The sequence below is a fragment of the Protopterus annectens genome, chromosome 1.part0, assembly GCF_019279795.1.
Source record: "Protopterus annectens isolate FY-2018-M chromosome 1.part0, PAN1.0, whole genome shotgun sequence".
In the NCBI taxonomy this organism is placed as follows: Eukaryota; Metazoa; Chordata; order Ceratodontiformes; family Protopteridae; genus Protopterus; species Protopterus annectens.
In genome coordinates this window covers 345950111-345973340 of record NC_056725.1, presented here as the reverse complement: position 1 = coordinate 345973340, position 23230 = coordinate 345950111, and positions in this window count along the sequence as shown.

Here is a 23230-nt window from a genome sequence, read left to right as displayed (position 1 = left end):
GATTGCAGTGGAGTTTTACGGTGTTGAGTTGCCAGCCCAATGCCCAACCTTCCACAGAAGGCACACGCAACACACACTCATGCCTAGGGCCAATTTAGAGTGTCCAATCCACCTACAGCATGTCTTTGGGATGTGGGAGGAAACCTGAGCACCCGGAGGAAACCCACGCGACCACAGGGAGGACATGCAGACTCTGCACAGAAGGCACCCCAGCCAAGAATCGAACCGGACAAGCTCTTGCTGTGAGGCGGCAATGCTAATCTCTGCACCACCATGGCCACCCAGAGAGTTGTCTGTGTCAGCATCTTGAGGCATTGTAGAAATTGCCACATGTACACAGAGGGTTGTCTGTGTACATGAGGCAAGTTCTACAATGCCTCAACATGATGAAATTCATCAGACAGACAGGAGAGAACACTGGGAACTGACCCTTGGACATGCCTGAATAAAAAAATCTATTTTCCTTTTGATAAGTGAGGAAAGTGAATACAAGAGCTGTTTTTCTCTAAGCAAGTGAGAAAAATAAGTACAAAAACTGTTTTCCTCTAGGTAATGAGGAAGGTTGAGTGCTATAGTTATTAGTAGCTTATTTAGTGCTTACAAGTTCTGAACATGTGCTGAGCACGAATAAGCAAATTTAAGTGCTGAAACTAAGAATCTGTATCTGTACTAGACGAGTTACAGGACAGAAACAAGTGCAAATGCAGGCTTTCAAATCAGAAAGTTGAGAGAGATGGAAAAGATTGCCCAAATGGCCAATAACTACAATTTCTGGGCCAGAACCACTCCTTATTTGGTAGATAGGTTACCTAGTCCTTATTACTCCCACTGATAAGCTAGAAGGCTTCCCTCCGACACAGAAAGGCTTGGGGGGGGGGCTCAGAAGCTTACATATAGTCCTGGATACAGCAAATCTGTATGTGGACTACACTAGTTACAGGAAAGGTAGGAAACAGGCTTACAGTATTTTTTTTTTACAGAAAAGTAGCTAAAACAGCAGTAAAAACAATTCACATGCAGTGCAAGCTAGTGCACTTGAGTATGTAGCAATATTAGACCAAACACAGTTTACAAAATGCAATTACATTTAAAAGGACTAAAAGTAAGTGCAGAAGGAGTTTATTAGGTAGAATGTGGTAAAGAGATGGGACTGGGGGAGTGCCCCAGATCAAATCTACAGTGGGGCGGGCAACTGTAAAAGCCACCAAATTTAAACTACGAGCCAGAAATAGGGAGGGTGGGTGGTACAAAACACTTTCAGCAGATATCTGAAAAACTATAAGCAACAATTAACAGTACAAACTCTAAAACCAAAAAAATATACTTTGCTCTGTATATTTCCAGATAGATTGAAAAGCAGTCTCTCAGAACACAGGTTCCAGCAATGAAATGAAGGCTGTTACTAACAGGTCTGATTTTATGCAAGTGATCCTTGAGTTAGATAACACACAAGCTGTAAAAAACAGTTATACCAACTGAAGACACAGCAGAAAATAGGGGGAGGTGGGGAAAACACTTTCAGCAGAGATTTGAAAAACAATAAGCAACAATTAACAGTACAAACTCTAAAACAAAAAAAATATATATACTTAGCTCTGTATATTTCCAGATAGATTGAAAAGCAGTATCTCAGAACACAGGTTCCAGCAATGAAATGCAGGCTGTTACTAACAGGGCTAATTTTATGCAAGTGATCCTTGAGTTAATAATTTAAACTCCCTCCCACCCACAATTACATCCATACCATCATGCGCCCAATTCAAAACTTACTAAAAGCACACCTAAAAACATGCTGGCTATGCCCTTGCAACTCCCTGTCTAATATCACCCACCCCATTCAACCACTGCCTTTCTTTCCACCCCACTAACTACCTTGATTATAGCAAGCTCAGATACTCATAAGCCTAGTACTTATTATACAGCAGGAACTTCTTATTGTAATATTTGTTAATGTCTGTTATGTACTTCGCAGATAAAGATTCTAGTTGTCTACTGATGGACTATGTTCTTCATCTGTAAATATATTTGTAATTAATTGCTATGTTAAATTGTTAATCGCTATGTAATCCAATGTAATTACTGTCTGTTTATGTTAACTATGGAGCTTTTCTCCTCAGGCCTCAACTGAAAATGGACCTACGTTCAGTCGGACAATCCCGGTCAACAAATGTAAATAAATAAATAAATAAATAATAAAATAAACAAATAAACATTTCTGAAATAATATTGTCTTTACCAGGGGCTTTATTTACCTTAACTTATTAATTTGGGATGTAAGTTCAGTTGTTGTGATTTGTTTATTTTTTAATTTTATATGATAATCTAATAATTTAGTTTTGATATCTTTTCTAAAAAATTATCTTAATATGTGATTCTATTTTTTCACTTTGTGCATTAATATTTATGAAAATATAAATTAAAGACTTCTAGCATTCCTTCTAAATGTAATACTTTTTTCTTAGTATCTGGAATATATATTTCCTTTATCCGATTTGCTTTTATATTTTTTTAGTTCTGTTTGCTATTCTTTTCTGATTTCTGGGGTTCAGGTAAGAACATAGTTTACGCTTCTCTAGAGTAATCATTATCTTATGATAGTTTCATAGTTTCATAGTTTAGTACTAGGCTATCTGCCCTGGGGCATTTATAAGCCTAGCCATAGTGATGTGGCTTTCGCCACCCCATGTAATGGTACAAAAGTGTACAGAATAGATTTAGAATACTGTGCCTCTGTCAAGTAGTGACACAGTGAAGACCCCCTTACATAATAGAATTAGTTTACTGTGCCTCTGTCTAGTAGTGACACAGAGATGACACCTGGGGTAAACCTACGATCTCCCATCCACTCGTCAAGATTTCTCTTGAAGAGAGTCAGTGAGGGGCTCTGCCTAACATGAACTGGGATTCTGTTCCAGAGTATGGTAAGCCTCTGAGTTATGAATCTGTCCCTCCAGCATGTCCTATTCATATTTGTGCTGAGGTTTAAATCTTTAGCTCTCGTGGTTCTGATGGATTTGGATTTTTTGAGGTGGAGCATGTCCATCAATTCCTGATTGGACATGGCCTTGTACGTCAGGCACAGATCACCTCTGAGTAGGTGGTATGCTACTGAATAGAGCTGGAGTTTCTTTAGTCTGGCAGCATATGACATATGTTGGAGACCCTTGATCCTCTTGGTGAGGTACTTTTGGGGTCTCTCTAGCTGTTGCAAGTGTCGTGTGAGGTACATACCAAATGGGGCATTGTACTCAATCATGGGCCTGATAAGGGAGGAGTATAGGGGTACAATGACCTCCTTTGATCTGGATGTGAATCCCTTCATTATAAGGTGGGCAAGGTAGAAAGTCTTTCTAACCACTTTGGCAATGTGGGTGTCTCTAAATATTTTTTATTCATCTCATCCAGTTCACTTGTTAAGTGCTTGTTCCCTTTCTGAATATCAAGCTTTAGCTTATCAATTTTTGATTGTAAGTTCAGTACGTCTTTGTTTCATTGCTTTTTCTTATTTTTAAACCATACTAGAGCTTTGTCATATAAAAATTACTTCAAAGAGTCCCATACATATATCTCAGATAAATCTCCAGTAAAATTTATGTCTAAAAAGGTTTGTATCTCTTTAACATAAAATTCCTTAAGATTCTTTAAGTTCATTATCCTTTAAGTTCTAGTTACAGTTATTCTGTTTCACATTAATGTCTAAGTCAAAAGTAATTGCATTATGTTCTGATGATGGATATTTGATTACTTTGAATTTATCTGGTTTTGTAGTTAGGTCTCTTGATATGTACACCCTATCTATTCATGATTATGTACTGTGCCAAAGAGAATAATGTGTAAAAAATAATGCATTGAATCAATATATTAATTTATGTCTACAATATTATAAGTATCAATTAAATTAGATAGTATATTTGATGTTGCTGGTTTCTTACATGTTTTTTGCATTAATGTCACAATCATTCATTATACAATTGAAGTTTCCTGCTATGATAATATTTCATTTAGAGTGATGTATAATGTCTTCCAAATGTTGTTTGGCCACTTTGACTCCTAGTCCAGGTGTCCAGTAAATATTTACTAATGTATATATCTTCCGATTTATTAATATCATTAATAAACAAAACATTTCTGATTTGTCATGATATATATTTATGATTTTGGTCATTAAAACTGAATGTTTTCATAAAATTGCTACTCCTCTCCTCTTTTGTTTATAATGAGAACTTACTAAAACTGCATAATTATTTGAGTTGATTTTATTTATGTCTTCTTGCGCAAGGTGTGTCTTCTATAGGAAAATAGTCTGAGCATTGAATATTTTAAAGTATTTTAAATAAATGTTTATCATAGCAGAAAAACAGCAGTGAGCCTTTAAATGAAGGTTTTAACTCATTACAGCCAAGTGTGCCTCCAGGCATTTCTGCAGTTAAATCCTACTGCACCTCTAGGCATCAAATACTGCTATTTCTTATTTGCATTAATAATTCCAAAACAGTGCTACATACAAGGTATCAGAATATTTTATCTTGAAGCATACATGATGGCTAACACAACTGTATTGATATTTGACCTATGCCAATGAGTATTTGTTATAACTGTAAGGTGATAACTTATTTTTTTTAAGGCTCAAACCACACTCACTGGGAGTTAAAGGCACATCCTCAAAATAGCTTGACTGGAAGCAATGAAAGACTTCCCCTTTTACAACTGTTATTCAAGCCATTTACATTTATAGAAATACATTTCATTGTAAGATTGCTACTACAAACATTTTTAGTCATGTGTAAATGTTATTACCTGAGAGCAAACATATTTAGCTAAATAGAATGCCTTAATTTCATGTGTTGTGACAAAATAATTATAATTCATAGACACCCAATAAAAAAGTTAAACAATAAAACATTAAAAATTGAGATAAAAAACAATTTAAATCTCCTATGGGGAAACAAATTTCACCCTTGAATAGTTTAGCCATTCAAGCATATCCTGTAATACCAGTACCAAGGATAATGTCTTAGTCTAATTATCTAACCACTTTTGCTTTAATAGAAAGCGGCTTACTAAATCTCTTTACCTTTTTGTGCAATATATTTCCCCTCAACATTGTACATGTTTAAACCCAAGTGACTATATTAATTCCATTCATATGATTATAATAATCATATTATTTAATATTAAGACAAAATGTAATTTACACATAACTTTAAAATTTGCCTTTATTATTCAAAAGTTGCCAGTTAATGAAACATTATCTACTAGAAATGTACTAATACTTATAATTTAGTTGTATCTGTTTAAACTGTATACAGACATAAACTCAGGTAATTACACTTCTGTGATAATTGAATAGGCACTGTACTGATATTTAATGTATTAGATATAAATATCAACAGCAAATCTATTCTTAGAAATGAAAATTATCAAAAAAGTGATAACATATGTATTTGTGCCAGAATAATACAAGATGTAACACTAGTATCTAGTCTAATAACTTTTTTGTAGATTGTATTTAATTAACATTTTTAAAAATGGTATTGTGCTTTATGTATTTCTTAAAAAAGCATCACTGAAGTTTCTTTTCTTTACGTGAATCTGGTGAAGCTATAGTATCAGTGTTAAGGTGAAATATAGTACTACTTGTTTTACTTCATTTTATTAATCATATTTCCTCTTCTTATTTCAATATTAGGGTGTTTAAAAGTAAATCTATGTATATTGTATCATTTTTACGAAGTTACTGACTTATTTATTAACATTTCACTTAATACTTTTTAATCATCTTCAACAATGTATTTTTATGTAAATGAAGTAAATGTCCCTTTAAGAAACTTGGAAAATTCAAACGGCTCATGTCTGAACTTTAACCCTGACTGCTTATGTCATTTTTGAACTGTTTCATTTAATTTTGAGCTATTTGTACATTTGCAAAAGAATTTTAAGCTTCTGGGTGAATTTAAAATTAAAAATTCCATCCCAAAAACAAGAAAAGAAGTGTTTTAACTCATGATTTTGGCAGGAAGCCAAGAAACAAGTAAATGAATATTTTGAACACTTCTTGATGTATCTCAAGTTCGTGGAATGTTTAACAGTTTTGTTTCTCTCTATGTGGCTGTCTAAGTAGCCCAAACAAACTCTGAACAGTTAAAAATAGTTTACAGACATAAAATTACTTCCATGAATGCTATTTTCAATATGTTTTAACTCCACATAAAAAACATCCCTTTCTCACATTTTAAATATGTCAATAACCAAGACATTTCAAACCATGAAACAGTTATAGTGAACCATTGGTAAAGCAGGCTGTCAACATTTTTAAAAAGCTTAGAACATTTTAAGATTTTTGTGTTAGTTCAGTGTGTTAAAAATAAATATGATACATAAAAAACTGTTAAATATCATTTAACTTTTTTATGAGTATTAGTAACTTCTTATATCAGTACTATGTAAAAGAATACGCAGTGTGATATGTTATGTAAAAAACTTCTCATTCTCTTTGATCTGTTTCTTTACTTTTTGTAAAGTAGAAACAACACATTTCTACCTTGCCAAGTATCTTACATCCCCTGTTGTCTGAGCCTGTAGTCAACAAATCTATGTTTTCTGTTCCCACACTAGCTCTTTACCGCATTATTTCCCAGCCAGTATATCTCTTACCTGCATTTTCTCCATTCTAGCTGCATTCTCAGAAAATCCCCCTGTCCCTACTAGCTGTTTATTGCTTTACTGCGTATCACCTCTTTCCCATCCCTCCTGTACTTTTCTACCATCCCACTCTAATGATTTTAAGGGATCTGTATCACTTCATCAAAGTGGCACTTCAATGAACAGCATTTCATTGGAAATGCCATTCATTAAATTTTGCTCATGTGGGGGGCTACACCCCCCACATCGTCTGCTAATTATATATACCAACTCTGAGATTGCACTACAGTGTGAAAAGGGCACATTTATTAATCCTCACTATAATGGTAAAGATAAATAATATGTTATTTTGCTGTTTTGAATTTTATATTATTACTGTTCGTTTTTCTATAAGAATTTTTGTTATATGTAAAATATTACTTCAAGCATTATCAGAATGCTAATTTAATGACAACAAAAGAAAAGAAGCAATAATAACATGCCTTTACCTTTTTTTCTTTTAGTATTGAGTTCTTTTGATCAAAAGGCTTTACTTTTGTTATTAATGGAAGGTTGCTTTGTAAATTATCATTTGACTAAAGTGTAGTTCCTTTCAATTGAAATGTGAGTGATTATAAAAAAAGAGAAAATACAAAAAAGCATTTTTTAAAAGCTATTTGCCTATTAGCCTCTTCTTCTTCTTGACTGGTTTCCAGTTATTTTTCTCTACAGAAATGCCAGACCAGTCCATTTCTTCTGTTTGGTCTAAAATTTTGTTAGATGTTAAATAAGATATAGCTGCATCCAGTGTATTAAATGTATTGTCATCTTCAGATTTTAAGTCTTGCAGGAAATAATAACAAGTTATATACTCACCATAACGTTCCATCTGAGTAGGTAAACTTAATTTGTGCATCAACCTATGGGTTATCGGATCCACATCGGATCCGAGCCGGCAGTTTCCAACAGCTAAGATCCGAGCTCCAAGCTCCTCCCCCTTACCCATAACTCCCTGCCATCCCTTCCTGACCTCAGATCGAGTTTGCCTAAAAGCAAGGCTTACAATCACCACCTGTCTAGAGTAAATTGGGTCCAATCTACCGTGAAGCAGGAATATCAAGAACATCCGAAGAGGACAGGGGGACGGAGGGAGGGACGGTTTCAGACAAATGAAGTTTACCTACTCAGATGGAACGTTATGGTGAGTACATAACTTCTTAATCTGAAGTAGTTAACTTCATTTGTGCATCAACCTATGGGACAGAGTCCCCAGCTACCTGAATCTTGGGAGGCCCTTAAAGAAGGATGTTCCGGAGCACTGCGGAGCCAAAGCATGCTCTCCCTCTGGAAACCAGATCTAACTTATAGTGGTTTATAAATGTGTGAGAAGAGGCCCACGTGGCAGCTGAGCAAATGTCATCCAACGAAACTCTAGCTCGAAAAGCAGCAGAGGTAGAAACAGACCGAGTTGAATGGGCATGGACTCCCTGAGGAGCAGGCCTGCCAGAACTCTCATAAGCCAAGAGAATACACTGAGAAATCCACCTGGATAGTGTGAATTTAGAAACAGCTTTCCCCAAATTGGATTTAGCAAAGGACACAAACAGCTGATCTGAACGTCTATAACTGGCTGTCCTGTGCAAATAAAATCTCAACTGAATGTGTACATCCAAAGAGTGTAACTTGTATTCACTTTTATTTTGGTAATTGGGAAAGAAGACTGGCAAATTAATAAACTGGTTAATGTTAGCCTTGGAAGCAATTTTGGGAAGAAAAGAGGGATTGGTCCTGAGGAATACCCTATCCTTGTGGAAAGTCAAGTATGGAGGCTTGGCACAAAGAGCTTGAAGCTCTGAAACCCTTTTTGCCGAAGTAATAGTGACTAGAAAAGCCATTTTCCAGGATAAGAATTTGAGATCTACCGAGGCAGCAGGTTCAAAGGGAGAAGCTGTTAAGGCCTGGAGTACCAGCGATAAGTCCCAAGGAGGGATCACATCCTTCACCGGAGGCATTAGTAGGAAGGTGCCTTTTAAGAAGGCCTTACACAATCTGGATGAGGTCAAATGGCCAAGATCACATCCAACATGGTAATGAGCGATTGCCTCCAACTGTACTTTGACTGTGGAAGAGCTAGCACCTTTATCAAACAGTCCCGATAGAAATTACAGCACAGCTGGTAAAGGAGCTGTGAAAGGATCCAGATTCTGATGTTCTGCCCAAATAGAAAAACTTTTCCATTTGCTACGATAAACTTTCCTAGTAGATGGCTTGTGACCGGGGAAGAGATACCGGGGGACCGAACTAACAGTGGAACTGGATCAACCAAGCTGTGAGCTTGAGGTTGTCCAGGTTCAGGGTTGATAGACCCAAGGGGTGAGACATCAGATCCAGGGCAAGTCTAGAATCCAGGGAGGATTTACTAGATGAGACCACAGATAAGGGAACCATGCCTGATGAGGCCAGAATGGGGCAATGAGAATTATCATGCTCTCTAATCGTCTGGCTTTCTGCAGAAATTTCAGCATCAGGGGAAGAGGCGGGTAAGCATAAAGTAGACCCGGGAGGCCAAGCATGCACCAGAGCATCTCTTGGTGATTCCCCGGATGGGGGAATTAGAGCGAAGTAGGTGTTGCACTTCATGTTTGAAGGAGAAGCGAAAAGATCACAACAAGGCTGACCCCATTTGGAGAAGATCTGCTTCGCTACTTTAGGATCCAGAGACCACTTGTATGGCGAGAGGATGGTGCGACTCAATTTGTCCGCTAGGATGTTGGACTGGCCCAGAATGTGCGTCCCTACGAGAAAGCGGTTGGTGGAAATTGCCCATTCCCAAACTCTCATGGCATCTCGACAAAGTGGATAGGACCTGGTTCCCCCTTGTTTGTTGATATACCAAACGACAGACATGTCCGTTTGGATCGCAATAGTCCCGACAGGAATAAGGCTCTGAAGTGCTTGCAACGCTAACTGCACCGCCCTCATCTCTAGGACATTGATATGCAGTGAGGTCTCTGTCTGGTTCCACGTGCCTTGGACGGTCTTGCCGCAACAATGCCCCCCCCCACCCGAGGCAAGAGGCGTCCGTGGTCACTGTGGCTAGGGGAGGGGACATAGAGAAGGGGCGCCCCTTTTGGAGGTCTGGAGACTGGAGCCACCATAAGAGGGCGCTCCTGCAAACCCTGCTGAGATGGGCAGGATGGCTCAGGGGATAACGCAAGAAGGACCAATGGACTTGGAGGGTTCATTGCAGAATTCTCATATTTAGGCGCACCATGGGAAGGAGATTGATGGTAGCCGCCATCGAGCCTTGGGCCCTCAGGACCAGCTCCGCCGGAGGGGTCGGACAATGAAGAATGGCCTGCTCATGGAGTCTTAAGGATCCCATTCGGTATAGAGTTAAGAAGGCTAAGAGCTGGTTTGTGTCCAACCTGGCTCCAATAAAATCTATGACCTGAGTCGGGAGTAGGGAGGATTTTCCAGCATGGATCGTGATTCCCAGCCGCGGAGCTAGGCAAAGAAAGAAATTCCTGGCTGTGCAGAGTAGATGCCTTGTGGGAGCAGTCAGGAGCCAGTCGTCTAGGTATGGGAAGACTTGAATTCCCTGGAGTCTCAGGTGGGCCGCTACCACCGCTAACACCTTGGTGAACACCCTGGGGGCCATGGTGAGACCAAAGGGGAGGACCCTGAATTGGTAATGGCTGGCTCCTAGCCTAAAGCGGAGAAACCTCCTGGATCGTCTGTCCATTAAGATGTGGTAGTACGCATCCTTGAAGTCTATGGAGCACATCCAGTCATTCTCCTGCAAGAGGAGGAGAATGGATTGAAGAGTGACCATCCACAACTTTTCTTTGGCTATTGCCAGGTTCAAGAGCGATAAGTTGAGGATCGGTCTTAAGCCCCCCATCTTTTTTGGCACCAAGAAGAACCTGGAGTAAAAGCCCGATCCATACTGGTCTGGGGGGATGTGCTGGATCTCTCCTTTTTCTAGCAGCTGCCGAATTTCTGTGGCTGCGGCCTCCCTCTAATCAGGTGGGACATCAGGGAGGCACTTGGGTCTGAGAGGGTGATGGTGAAATGGAATCTCTTAGCCTCTGGATATGATCCGAAGCACCCAGTGGTCTGTCGTGATGGACTCCCAAGCTGCTAGCTGCTTCGAGAAACACCCCCCAACTGCCTCCAGAGTGGAGCAGTCGGGCAACCCCTCAGGGTTGCTGCGTGGACTGATCAGAGAAAGGTTCTCTGGACCCAAAGTTCTTCAGGCCCCCTCTGCCTCTAGAGCGGCGTCTGCCCTGTCCTCCTCTGCCTCTGAAGGATGGGGAGTCCAGAGCAAAATGGGATTGCTGAGACTTTTGGAACCACATCTTCTTCTGTCCCTTTTGGTTCTTAGAGAAGGACCTCTGGGGAGCAGAGAAGCGGCCTCCGACGGCAGACAACTTCTTCCTGGCTTTCTCGCTCTGGACCAAGGTGTCGCTTACGGTCTTGCCAAAGAGGGCAGAACCATCAAATGGGGCATTAGCGAATGACGTCTTGAAGGGTTCCACAAAATCACTGTGGCGAAGCCAGGCCTGTCTCCTTAGTATGATGCCCGCTCCGCTAGCTCTAGCAGCCTCTTCTGTAGCATGGGACAGTAGCCGCATAGAGGTATTGGAAGAGTGGCCATTCAGGTAGAGTACACCTGTTTGTCCTCTGCCGACATGGACTCTGGGGGTGACCCGGCATATTCTTTAGTTATATCCCGCTGGAGCTGTATGACGTGTGCCATGTAGTTCAGCGACCTTATGGAGAAGGTGGCTGAAGCAAACATCCGCTTCCCCAAACGGTCCATTGCCCGAGACTCCTTGTCAGGGGGATGGACCGAGGGACTCTCTGGGGCCAGTTCCCTTTTGGTGGCCACCGCCACCAACATGGCATCTACAGGGGTTCCCTTGCTCCAATGAGACCTGTCCAAAGGGGGGCTGAGAATTCTGTCGGGCCTCTTAGGGATGGGATCCACAGTGTCCGGCTTCTTCCATACCCTGGTAGTGATCAACTCTACCAGGGGATCGGCCGGAGGGGACACCCAAGAGGTAGACGGGCCTTCTTCAAACACCTCCAGGAGCACAGACTCGTCCGAGGTAGGCTTTGGGGCAAACCACCCCCCCGATCCTGAGCATCTGCATGATGTCTCTAAATGAGACGTCTTCGGGGGGTGATCTTGGGGAACCTTCCCCCTCCTCCAAATCCGTGTCCTCTGTTAAGGACTCAGGGGAGTCCAAGTGCCTCCTTTTGCACTTGTGTTTGTAAGGAACCTCCTCGGGGGGGCTGTCCGAGGAGGCCTCACCAACCACATCTTGTTCCAACAAGGGAACGATCTGGGACATCTGAGCAGGCTGTCCCTGGGTGCGGGTGATGGACGTCGGACCTGTTTGCGAGGGAGTGCACGGTGGAGCAGTAGCTAAGGCCGGGGGCCTGGAATCCCTTGACAGAACCCTCTCCACCACGTTGAATGCCGAAGGAGAGTCACTCTCTCTAGGATCCAAGAGCAGACCCTCCCTCGGGTCCTACGAGCAGATCGGGGCCAGAGCCAAAGCGATCGAATCCGAAGGGCCAGTACGCTCTGACCTACCCGGAGCCAAAGGCATACTGACCACCTTGGATCCGAAGCTCAACTCTCAGCTCCGAGAGCCTGGATCTGAAGAAAAGGGACCCAACAGGCTTGAGGGCGCTGTCGGCGCCGAAGTACCTGACTCCATCGGTGCTGACATTCCCCCAGCTCTGACGCTACTCGGCTCCGTAGACCCCAAACCCAGAAAGCGGGTTGGGGAAGGAGCAATCGGGGTGAAAAAAGTGGTCGAGCTCCCCCCCAGAGGGGGGGGGGAGGAAGGAGCACTCCCATCTGCAGCTGGGCCTGGAGGAACCTTCTCATCATCCAGTCCAAGTCTGCATCTGTTAGGCTTCTAGTGGATCTGGAAGAGGCCACCAAGGCGGGATGGGAGTGCCGCTTCAATGACCTTGAAGGAGACCGGGCCTCATCCTCCTCCGGCCCCAGTGAAAAGCTGGGAGAATGGAGCCGGGAAGAAGAAGGTCCGGACATCCCAGGGGGAGAAGCTTGCTTGGCTGGTGGGGCCAAAGCGGAGGCCTCAGCCCGCCGCTTGTGTTTTTCTCGACGCTTCTCCCTCCTGGCTTCCCTAGCCTCCTGGCCCAAGGTGGGAGGTTGAGTCCCGGCCAGAGGAAGGGAAGCATGCGTCGGCACTGCGGCAGCTGAGGCAGGAGCCATGGACCGGAGGACAGAGCCAAGTCCGGGGGCAGGAGTCCCACCAGAATCAGCTTTGACCTCCGGTCCCTGATAGCCCTGGGGTTGAACGCTGCACAAATAGAGCAGCCAGAAGACAGGTATTCAACCCCAAGGCATATCATGCACCGAGTGTGGCCATCAGCCGGGGAAAGCTTATGGCCACACTCGGTACACTTGGAAAAGAAAGTTTTGGCGGCCTCAGACATCCCAACTAAAAACACACACACTAGGCCTTAAAAACACACATACACACACACACACACACACACACACACACACACACACACACACACACACACACACACACACACACACACACACAGACACACACCTTAATGCTGGTGAGAAATGGGGCAGGAAAGGCTAACAATTACACTAAAAACTAAGGATAGGTAACTCAACACAAACTCACTCAAAAATATTAACTATTTTACAAAGAAAGATTTTTCTCACAGAAAACCAACTCGTGAAGGCCTGGAAGCTCGAGATCAAGCTGCTGGTAGTAACCGCGGCAAACTAGATCTGAGGTCAGGAAGGGATGGCAGGGAGTTATGGGTAAGGGGGTGGAGCTTGGAGGTCAGATCTTAGCTGTTGGAAACTGCCGGCTCGGATCCGATGTGGATCCGATAACCCATAGGTTGATGCACAAATGAAGTTAACTACTTCATATCAAATGAACTTTGTGTTGTCTGTTCTTCAGTTCTTTTATTAAGGGTATTCTTTTCTTTAGAAATTACTGTTGATGAGTAGTTGTTGTCAAATTGTATGATATTGTCATTACATTTATCAGGTGAATTTGACCATGCAATTTTCAATACCAATTATTTATCCTAGGAAGAAAAAAACTTACTATTATTGATCTTGGATTTCTGTTTACTTTGTTAGGAGATGAAGGAACTGCCAGTGACCTATGGGCTCTTTCAGTTCCACAAGCCAGAAACTCAGGTACATTTAAAATGCTTGGAAGTCAGGATGTAAGAAAATGTATCATATTGTTCCCTTCAGTCTTTTCTGGTAATCCATAGATGTGCAAATTGTTCCTTCTGTACCTATTTTCTAGGTCATTGATTTTATTTAGTAGAGAAGGATTTTATTTTGAGAGAAAATTAAGCTGGAGTTCTTGTTCATTAATTCTGCCCTCCATGTCATTTACTGTCTCTTCCATGCCAGCAATCTGAGTTTTATATTGCATTATTATTTCTTGTAACTGCTCCAATTGTTTTGTACATTTCTCTTTAAATGAATCTATTTTATTGTCCATCTTATCAAGTTCCAAAGATAAATCCTGCATAGTAGGCAATAAAGACTGTAGTTCCTTCTTCATTGACAGGTCCTTTGAACTGCTCTTTGAATAACTCATCTTGAGGAAAAGTTAGAGCCCTTTCTAAGTAGATTTTGACAGAAATGTGATTAATTAAGATACAATAATCTAATGTAGACTTCCAGGGGCTGTAGTAAATGTGAATCTATTGATTTAGTAAGTCTACAAATCTAGGTTTTGGAAATTTTCTGTCATAAATATAACTCAGATAGCAGAGCTAATAAAATGTGCTGTTAACCTGTCAGCATCCCGCCCACACGTCCTCGTGGCCATATCTTCTGACACCTTATTGGTACCTATGTACACCACAACATGTATCCACCTATACACCTTGCGATGTCATTGGTTACCACCTCTTAAGTCTTAGCAGGAAAAAAGGCCTGAGAAATATTTTATTGTAATCTCCTATCTTTATTCTACCTTGCCAAGTATCTTATATCCCCTGTTGTCTGAGCCTCCAGTCACCAAATCTATGTTCTCTGTTCCCACACTAGCTCTTCTTTACTGCTTTATTTCCCAGCCAGTATATCTCTTACCTGCATTTTCCCGATTCTAGCTGCACTCCCAGAAAATTCCTCTGTCCCTACTAGCTGTTTATTGCTATACTGCATATCACCTCTTTCCCATGCTAATTCACTTTGTCAATCATATTTTTCATTCATCCATCCATTCATTTCACTTCACTACTTCAATATCATATATTTCGTGGAAATTGGTGCTATTGCACATTGACCAACATGATTGCACTACAAAGTACTGAAATTAGCAAATTGCTGTACCACAAACAGTTTGTGAATGGCAGACAGGCAATATGTCCATGGAATACCAAACAAATTGACTGAACTGAACATGTATAATTTTGAAGTTATTCCCTCCCCTCTCTACTTCCCACCTCCATCCCTTTTTCTTTTCTGCTTTCTGCTTTTTCTCCTCCTTTTTCCTCCTCCCTTTTTCCCTTCTGTTTCTTTTGTTTTTTTCCTCCTCTTTCCCAGTTTTCTCTATCTTTTTCCTTTCTTATGTTTTTCATTTTCTTTTTTTTCTTCCCTTTCCCCCTTTTTTCTCTACTCTGTTTTCTACTTGTTCTTTTTTTTGCTCTCTTCCTGTCTGTCTCTCTCACTTCTATTCTTTTCTCATCTTCTTTTCTATCTATTCTTGTCCACTGTTCTACTGCCACTTTTATACTTTGTACCTAATTACTATTGTCTCATCCTTAGGAACTACAGTGTGTCCTGATTCCTGAAGCTAGAAGACAAGGAATTCATATACTAAAACACTATTTCAGTGCAATATACTAGTAGATCAATGTAGCAATATAAGTGTAAACAAAAATATAAAAAAAAATTAAATAAAATAACAAATTAATTTACATATCATAATATTTATATAAATACAAGCAACATATCCAAAATGCAACAGCAACTCCTCCTCCTTTCACTGTATATTTTAATACCTGAATCCAAAAGAAGTTTGCAGTTTTATTTAGATTCCAAAGTCCATCATTTTAAATCCAAAAAACCCAGTGTACAATGTATTGTGTTGTTAAAAACTGTCTGATATTTTTAGTAACAATTTTATTGTTTATTTTATTTTTTTTATTGGAACATTGATCGAATTTAATTTAATTTTATTATCTTGCAATGCTTCTTCAAATTGTTGTTCAATTGAATTACAGGAATCCAAATCAGACCAACCAAGCCACGATAAAAAAACATAAAATTTAAAACCTACCAAGTGTCCCCTACACCCCCACTAACTAAATATACCAACTCCGACATCACACTACAGTGGGGAAAAGGACACCCTACACACACACTGTGGCCAATATATTGACTCCGACATCAAAATTTGCCATTCAATGAATTACATGATATTAAAATAGGCAGATTTGAATGATTATTTGCTGAATTATAATATATCTTGATGATATAGACAAGCATTCTTTAGTTAAAAAAAGAGAACAGCTACATCCTGAACTTATGTGTTCTAGTTCTCAGACTCACAAAGATTTTTTCTGTACGCGCTTTTTACTTAAGGAAGTAAAATGTAATTTCTATTGTATTATTGGCTTACATATTAAAGGTATAGCAAACTAGCAAAGTAACAAAGTTATGGCTTGGAGGCCTACTGCTTCCCCCTCAAAAAGTCAGATGTATTTGTTTTCTTGTGAACCAAATGTAATGGAAATTGGTAAGCTCTCATATTCCTTTGTCCATATTGGCCTTCTTTAGATATATGGTTTCCTATGGTTCCATCTTTAAACTATTTTAGAGAAATATTTGTATAAGTATCTGAAAATGCCCTTAGCATTTTAAGTCATGGGAGCATCAGCTGCATAGATATTTTTCATATTTACAATTCTTGGTAGAGTTTTTCTTTCTACATGAACATTAAGAATATATAAACAATTGTTCATGACAAATATATACTTATTCCAAGTCTTATTATGCAATGACACCATGTCTTCAAGGACTTCTATTTCTAGATAATGAAAATGTACATAAAAGGAAAGGTGCATACAACATCTGACACATCAAATTGAGGTCTAATATCCTGGGAGATGAAACCTGTGTAATATTCACACGTTATCCATTGTCTTAAATAAAGTAAAAAAGAAAAATCCTAGAGATATTTGTATACACATGATAGTAAAATGTATTACATTTCATCCTTCAGCCGTAAGTGTGAAGTTGAAGAAGAAGGAATGCAATATTCTGACATGTTTAGCAACAAATAAAGAACACACTGGTTTGGCTAATTCTAAAGCAAAAAAAAAAAAAAAAAAAAAAAAAAAAGTATCATGGGTGTTATATGACCAGCAATCAAGAAACAAAATGAATGCACAGATATTATGCTCAGTTTTCTGAATCACAAATAATTCGATATGGTCAGTATAATCCTATGCTACACGCCATCATGCTCCATCAAGCCTACAGAAGTTACTGTAGCAGTCCTGAAACTTCATCATGAGGAGCAATTTAGCAATGAGTTGTAAACCAAATAAAGATTATTAATAGCTCTACAGAATTTGTTTTATGGTCCTCTTGGACCTCATTATTACCAGTCTGGTACCAAGGACCCAATGCCCATTCAGAGTGTACCAGCTACTCCCCAAACTCCTGGATTTATTCTATAATTTTTTTTTTTTTTTGCTGAGGGCAATTGTGGATCCTGACAGTAACCTGGGCACTTGGCTCATCTGTACTTCTATTGTGTGGGGGGGGGTTATTTATGACCTACCCATTCCATTGCCCCCCATGCTCACTGATTACATCTGAAGGCAACTTGTCTCTTTGGACCACACCTCCCCTTTAGGGAGGGAATCGATGAGCATTCTCTCACCTGGGATGAGCATGCACATCTCTGTATGAATTCAAATTTTGTAAAAACAAAGTATTTTTTTTAGTTACATGAACCAAACAGTTAATAACAGCAGTTCCATCTCTTCATCCAGAAGAGATATCTATCTCTAATATTCTGAAGTCTAAAATCAAGTTTACACAAACAGTTAAGCACAACTTGTCTTATCTTATTTACTCCTCTGCAAATAATAAAACAATTATTTTATGGTGAAAAGATCTAATAAGAAGTTGTAACTTAAAGAAAAGTAACAACCATCTTGTGGGCTTTTGCTTTTTAACAATTATTTTTGATGACATAATTTTAAGTAAAATAATGCATATTAATGTTCCGTTATTCAGCTGAAGGCTGATATACTGAATTGCTAGCATAATTCCGAACCTTCTAGCAATCACATCATTTCAGCCCTCACAGCAAAACACTGTCAACAGAAATCCAACTTGTAAAAGTTCAGTCTGCTATCTTTATTCTCCTGCCATAATACTGCTTGCCTAAATTGAAATATTCACTGATTGCTATGTACAAAATCAGAAATATAGGACAAAGATGATTAATACAAATAATGACTGCACCAGGTTAGTTATTCAAAAGTACATGGTTTTACAGAATGAATGCTGCAGTAAATAACAACAGTTAAATACTGCAAACCTCTATCTACATTGCCTTGATGTTGAGCCAGTAGAGCTGGTATTGTGAAATGTAAGCTGCATTAAAGTACTTTTCAATTTCCTTTGTATATTTACCATATAGAAAGACAGAGTGAGACTTTTAAAAATGTACGTGCCCTTCTAAAAAGATGAAAATAAGCTCAGTTTTGCTATTTAAACAAAAAGCTTAGTCTCAGATATCTCATTCAATGTACCAAATGTGACAATGTTGTATTTTATAGCATTTAATTTAAGCCCATTATTTGTACACCAGGCTTTTGTTACTGAAGGGTTTGGGTGTCAACGGATGACTTGACAGTGACTCACAGTTTACATTCATGTGCAAACATGGATAACTAGAGGTTTTGACTCATGGTTCTGATCAGAAAAGGTAAGTGCTGAACAAAAGGAATCGTAGCATGGAACCTTGTGAGACACCACTGGTTACCTTCAAACTCTCTGATGATGTTCCTGCTATCTTCACTATGTGGATTCTGTCCTTTAACAACTTTTCTATCCATCTTACCACCTAGAGATCTATTTGTAATGTATTTCGCTTACTAATGATGGAAGCATGACGAGTGGTGTCCATGTCATGGCATGCTGTGTGGGCAATGTGGCCTCTGTCAGCAGCTTGCTTTACTCTTCCAAATAAGATGACCGAGTTCATTACAAAACCAACCCTTTTTAAAGTCAATCTGCTGGAGGTCTAGTCTGATGAGATTTTTTTTATGACAAAATTTATCAGATCAGTTATAATACATTCCATGGCTATACAAATAAGACTCCATGGGCTGATGGTCCTATAGTTATCAGGGTCAGATATGGGACCACACTTTTGGAGCAGCATCACCACAGCCATATGCCACATCTCAAGGACAAAGCCAGTGGCTAAATCCAGGTTAAACTGTTGAAGAAGCAGATCTGCCAGGGTCTGCTTAGTGCTGTTTAGTAAAAACCAGGTATGTTATCAGGACCCATGTAGGAGGTGTTTTTAGTTTTAGAGAGCACCTTTAACACATTTTCAGTGATGATAGGGGTCTGAGAACCTCAGAAATAAGTGGGTTATGGCTAGTTGTCTCTGGAGTGAAATTTGCACTGAATTTGTTTGCTGGTAACTTTTTGATGCCAATTGGGTCTGAGTAAGTGGTTGGTGCTGTTTTACCCAAGTTCAGAGCAATGCTAGGTGTTGTTTCTAAGTTTTCTAACATAGCTAAAGAAAGATTTATAGCTGCCCTTATGTAATGCTAACATAATTTCATACTTTGCCTTAGTAGTCCTATTATTTTTTGAGTTTTTAGTCAATTTTCTTATGTTAATCTTGATTTAAAATTTTTTTTGGTCTAGTGTCTATTTTAATGTATTTTTTTACTGTAAAATTTACTTATGTTGGTGGACCAACAAAGTGGTCTGTTTTTACATTTCCCATTTTATTTAGATATGGCATGACTGTCAGTCCTATACAGTTGTCTGCGGAAACATCTTGGGATATGACGCTAGGAGAATGTGTCTAGTGGTTATGTGGTCCGTAACAAATATGGAAATGCCAACATTGCTGTCATCAGGCTTAAAGACATGGTAAATGCAAAACTCAAACATGGAGGTAGTGCCTTCTGCACATTTAAACCAGGTTTCAGTAATTACACAGGTACAGATGTGTCCAAAATGCAGGAGAAAAAAAGAAAGTCATATGGAACAAAGGATCAAAAGTGCTTAAAAATGTATATGATACACCTTACACTGAATGATTGCATGACAGCACCCATGAAACAGTGGCAAACCACTTTTCAGTTAAGCCATAATAAAGGACATGTTATTATTCCAGGGATAAAAATTCAAAGGGGGATATTTCAGGGTGACTCTGTCACCGATGCTCTTTTGTCTTGCCCTTAACCCACTAAACTGTCTACTTAAAAGATTAGGCAAAGCACAGCACTGAAATACAGTACATAAAAATCCAAAATGACAATAGTTGAGTAAACACCTTTATAAAACAACAAAGCTTTCAGGTTTTTTAACCTGAAAGCTTTGTTGTTTTATAAAGGTGTTTACTCAACTATTGTCATTTTGGATTTTTATGTACTTAAAAGATTAGGTCATGGCTACAATTTGGCTTCTAGAAAACAACAAAGTATAAACACTTCTCATTTTCTTTTTGTGGATAATTTAAAACTGTATAGTTCATCAGATGAGGAACTGAAAGAAAGCACAACCGCAAGCGGTCAAAACTTTTTAGATGATATAAGAATGTCATTTGGTCTTGACAAATGTGCAAAAGCATCCTTTAAATCAGGAAAACTGCAACACCAAGAAAACATCAGCCTGGGACAGGAATGTGATACAAAAGAACTTGAGCAAGAGGGCATGTATAAATACTTGGGAAGTGATGAAGGATCAACAATAAAACATGAACAAATGTGAATAAAACTTAGTAAGAAATATTTTAGAAGGCTAAAATTAGTACTGAAAACAGTGCTGACATCTCTGAACAAAGTCCAAGCTATAAACCAATTTGCTCCTCCCAGTTTTGGAGTGATTAACTGGTCCCAAAAGGAGCTGGATTGGTTGGAAAACAAGAAGGATGCTTCATGCTCATCAAATGATTTATAAAAAACAGTGTATACCAAGACTATATATTCCCCATTTTGAAGGGCCTCCTTGAAATTTTTACATGTATAGATCTGCAGTCGTAGGACTGCATACATATCTGCTGACCTCACAAAACCCAAATTTAGAGAAAGTTTTAAAACATGAGGAGAATAAGTCTAAGATGACTTTCCTGCTTAGTTTAGCAGAAGCATATTGGTGCCAAGCGGGAATGGAAATCAAACCAGAAATAGATAAAAATCAGGCAGCAACTGAATGTGCCAAAACACAAAAGAAAGAACATAATGTGAAGGATAAGATGAGAAGGCAAGAAATATGAAAAAATCATAAATATAATTTCAAGTATAGAAAACTCTTGGAACAACCTCAAGTTGATCAAGATCAAACACAGGATTGGCTAAGGAGACAGGGATTTAAACCAAAAGATGTGGATAAAACAGACAAATGTAGGTTTTGTAAAACAGAATTGTAAACAGTCGGACATCTTGTTGCATATACTAATGGCAGAAGGACTGTATACGGAAAGGCATAACAATGTGGCAAGACTGTTGCATTGGGAATTGTGAAAACATAATATTGAAGTAGCTAAAAACATTTAAAACATAATCCAGAAAGCATTATAGAAAATGTTGAAGTTTACATCCCATGGGATCACCCATTACTAACAGTTCAAAATAGATGAGAGAAAACCAGATATCGTAGTCCATGAAAAGAAGGTAAAACTAGCATTCTTCTCCTTCTTCTCCTTTTTCCCAGTTAGGGGTCACCACAGCGGATCACCTGTCCGCTCATGATTGTTAGTGGAGTTTTATGGTGTTGAGTTGCCAGCCTGGTGCCCAACGTTCCACAGAAGGCACACACATGCACTCACACCTAGGGCCAATTTAGTGTGTCCAATCCACCTACAGCATGTCTTTGGGATGTGGGAGGAAACTGGAGCACCTGGAGGAAACCCATGCGACCACAGGGAGGGCATGCAGACTCCACACAGAAGGCACCCCAGGCAAGGATCGAACCAGAGAACCTCTTGCTGTGAGATGACAATGCTAACTGCTGCACCACCATGGCCGCCCAAGGCAAAACTAGCATTGATCATTGAAATTGCTGCACCCAGATACTACAGTATCTTACATACAGAAAGACACACAACATCATAAAATACAAATATTTTCAGGCAGAAATTAAGGCAATGTGGAGGAAAAATTTCCAGACAGTTGCAATAGTAGTAGGAGCAATAGGTCTTATAAAAAAGAACTTACAGTTATACGTATATATGTTACTGATGCATGTAACTCCATATAAATTGCAGAAGGAGTGAATACTGGCCACATTGTAGGTGCTGCAAAGAGCAGTTCTGGCTAACATCAAAGACTGAAGTAATATTAATTTCATGAACTTTAATCATACTTTGACATAGGAATGGGGTCCATTCCTGCAGTAGTATTAGACACCCAAAAGATTTGGAGAAATAAAATATATATATAAAAAAAAAAAAAACAAAAAAAAAAAAACAGGAGAATCTCAAGATCGTGTATCGTGTTGTTGAGACATCTGGCACTGAGCAGAGCCACATTCACGTGACTTTGTATTGAATTTGACATGCCACTTATGTTGGAATGTCTGATAGCTGGACTCTGCCTAAGAAATCACTATGTCGACAGTAAAGACTATAGGCATTGTGCAGAAGCCTTGGCATAAAAGATGCAAGCCATTCTTATTAAAGCATGTAGGAGTGCAAATTGCCTTCTCTCATGCTGATACAATACTGCAGCCCCCTTGAATGTTACCAACTATTTAGCCAATTGGTTCAGCCAGTTATCTTATACAGAGGCATCAGTCTTGGAGAAGGATGGATTCTGTTCAGGGCCACAGTCTTGCCAGTATTTGTGATATGCATTGGAAGATCTGACATGTCTCCCTGCATCGCCCTGCACACTAAGTCATTTCACACTTACATGGGCTACCACCATATTGTAGTCATATTTGTTAAATGGAATGGCCTTAAGGGTCCTTGAGATACTGGAGATTCTGACATCTGAAAGACAATTCACTGTCATCCTGTCTTTGTCCAGCCTGGTGGGAGAAGATTCAATGTATCTAACAAGGGATTCACTGATCACAAAAACATTTTAGTTAGTAGAATGGTGAGGCATTGTGGATTTGGAACAAATAAAATCATGGTGGCTTAGCAGTTTGAACCCTTTAATAGTTAAAAATACCTGAAATTCCTATTTAGTGTCTACACACAGCATAACAATATTACTATGAAATGCCCACAAACATAGTTAATCCTTGAACCGATCCTTTTTTCTTGACCTGCTTCATTAATTGCAATGTTTTTACAATCACAAGATGGGAATATTTATTTATTATTTTATTTATTTGTAGTTTGTTAACCAGGAA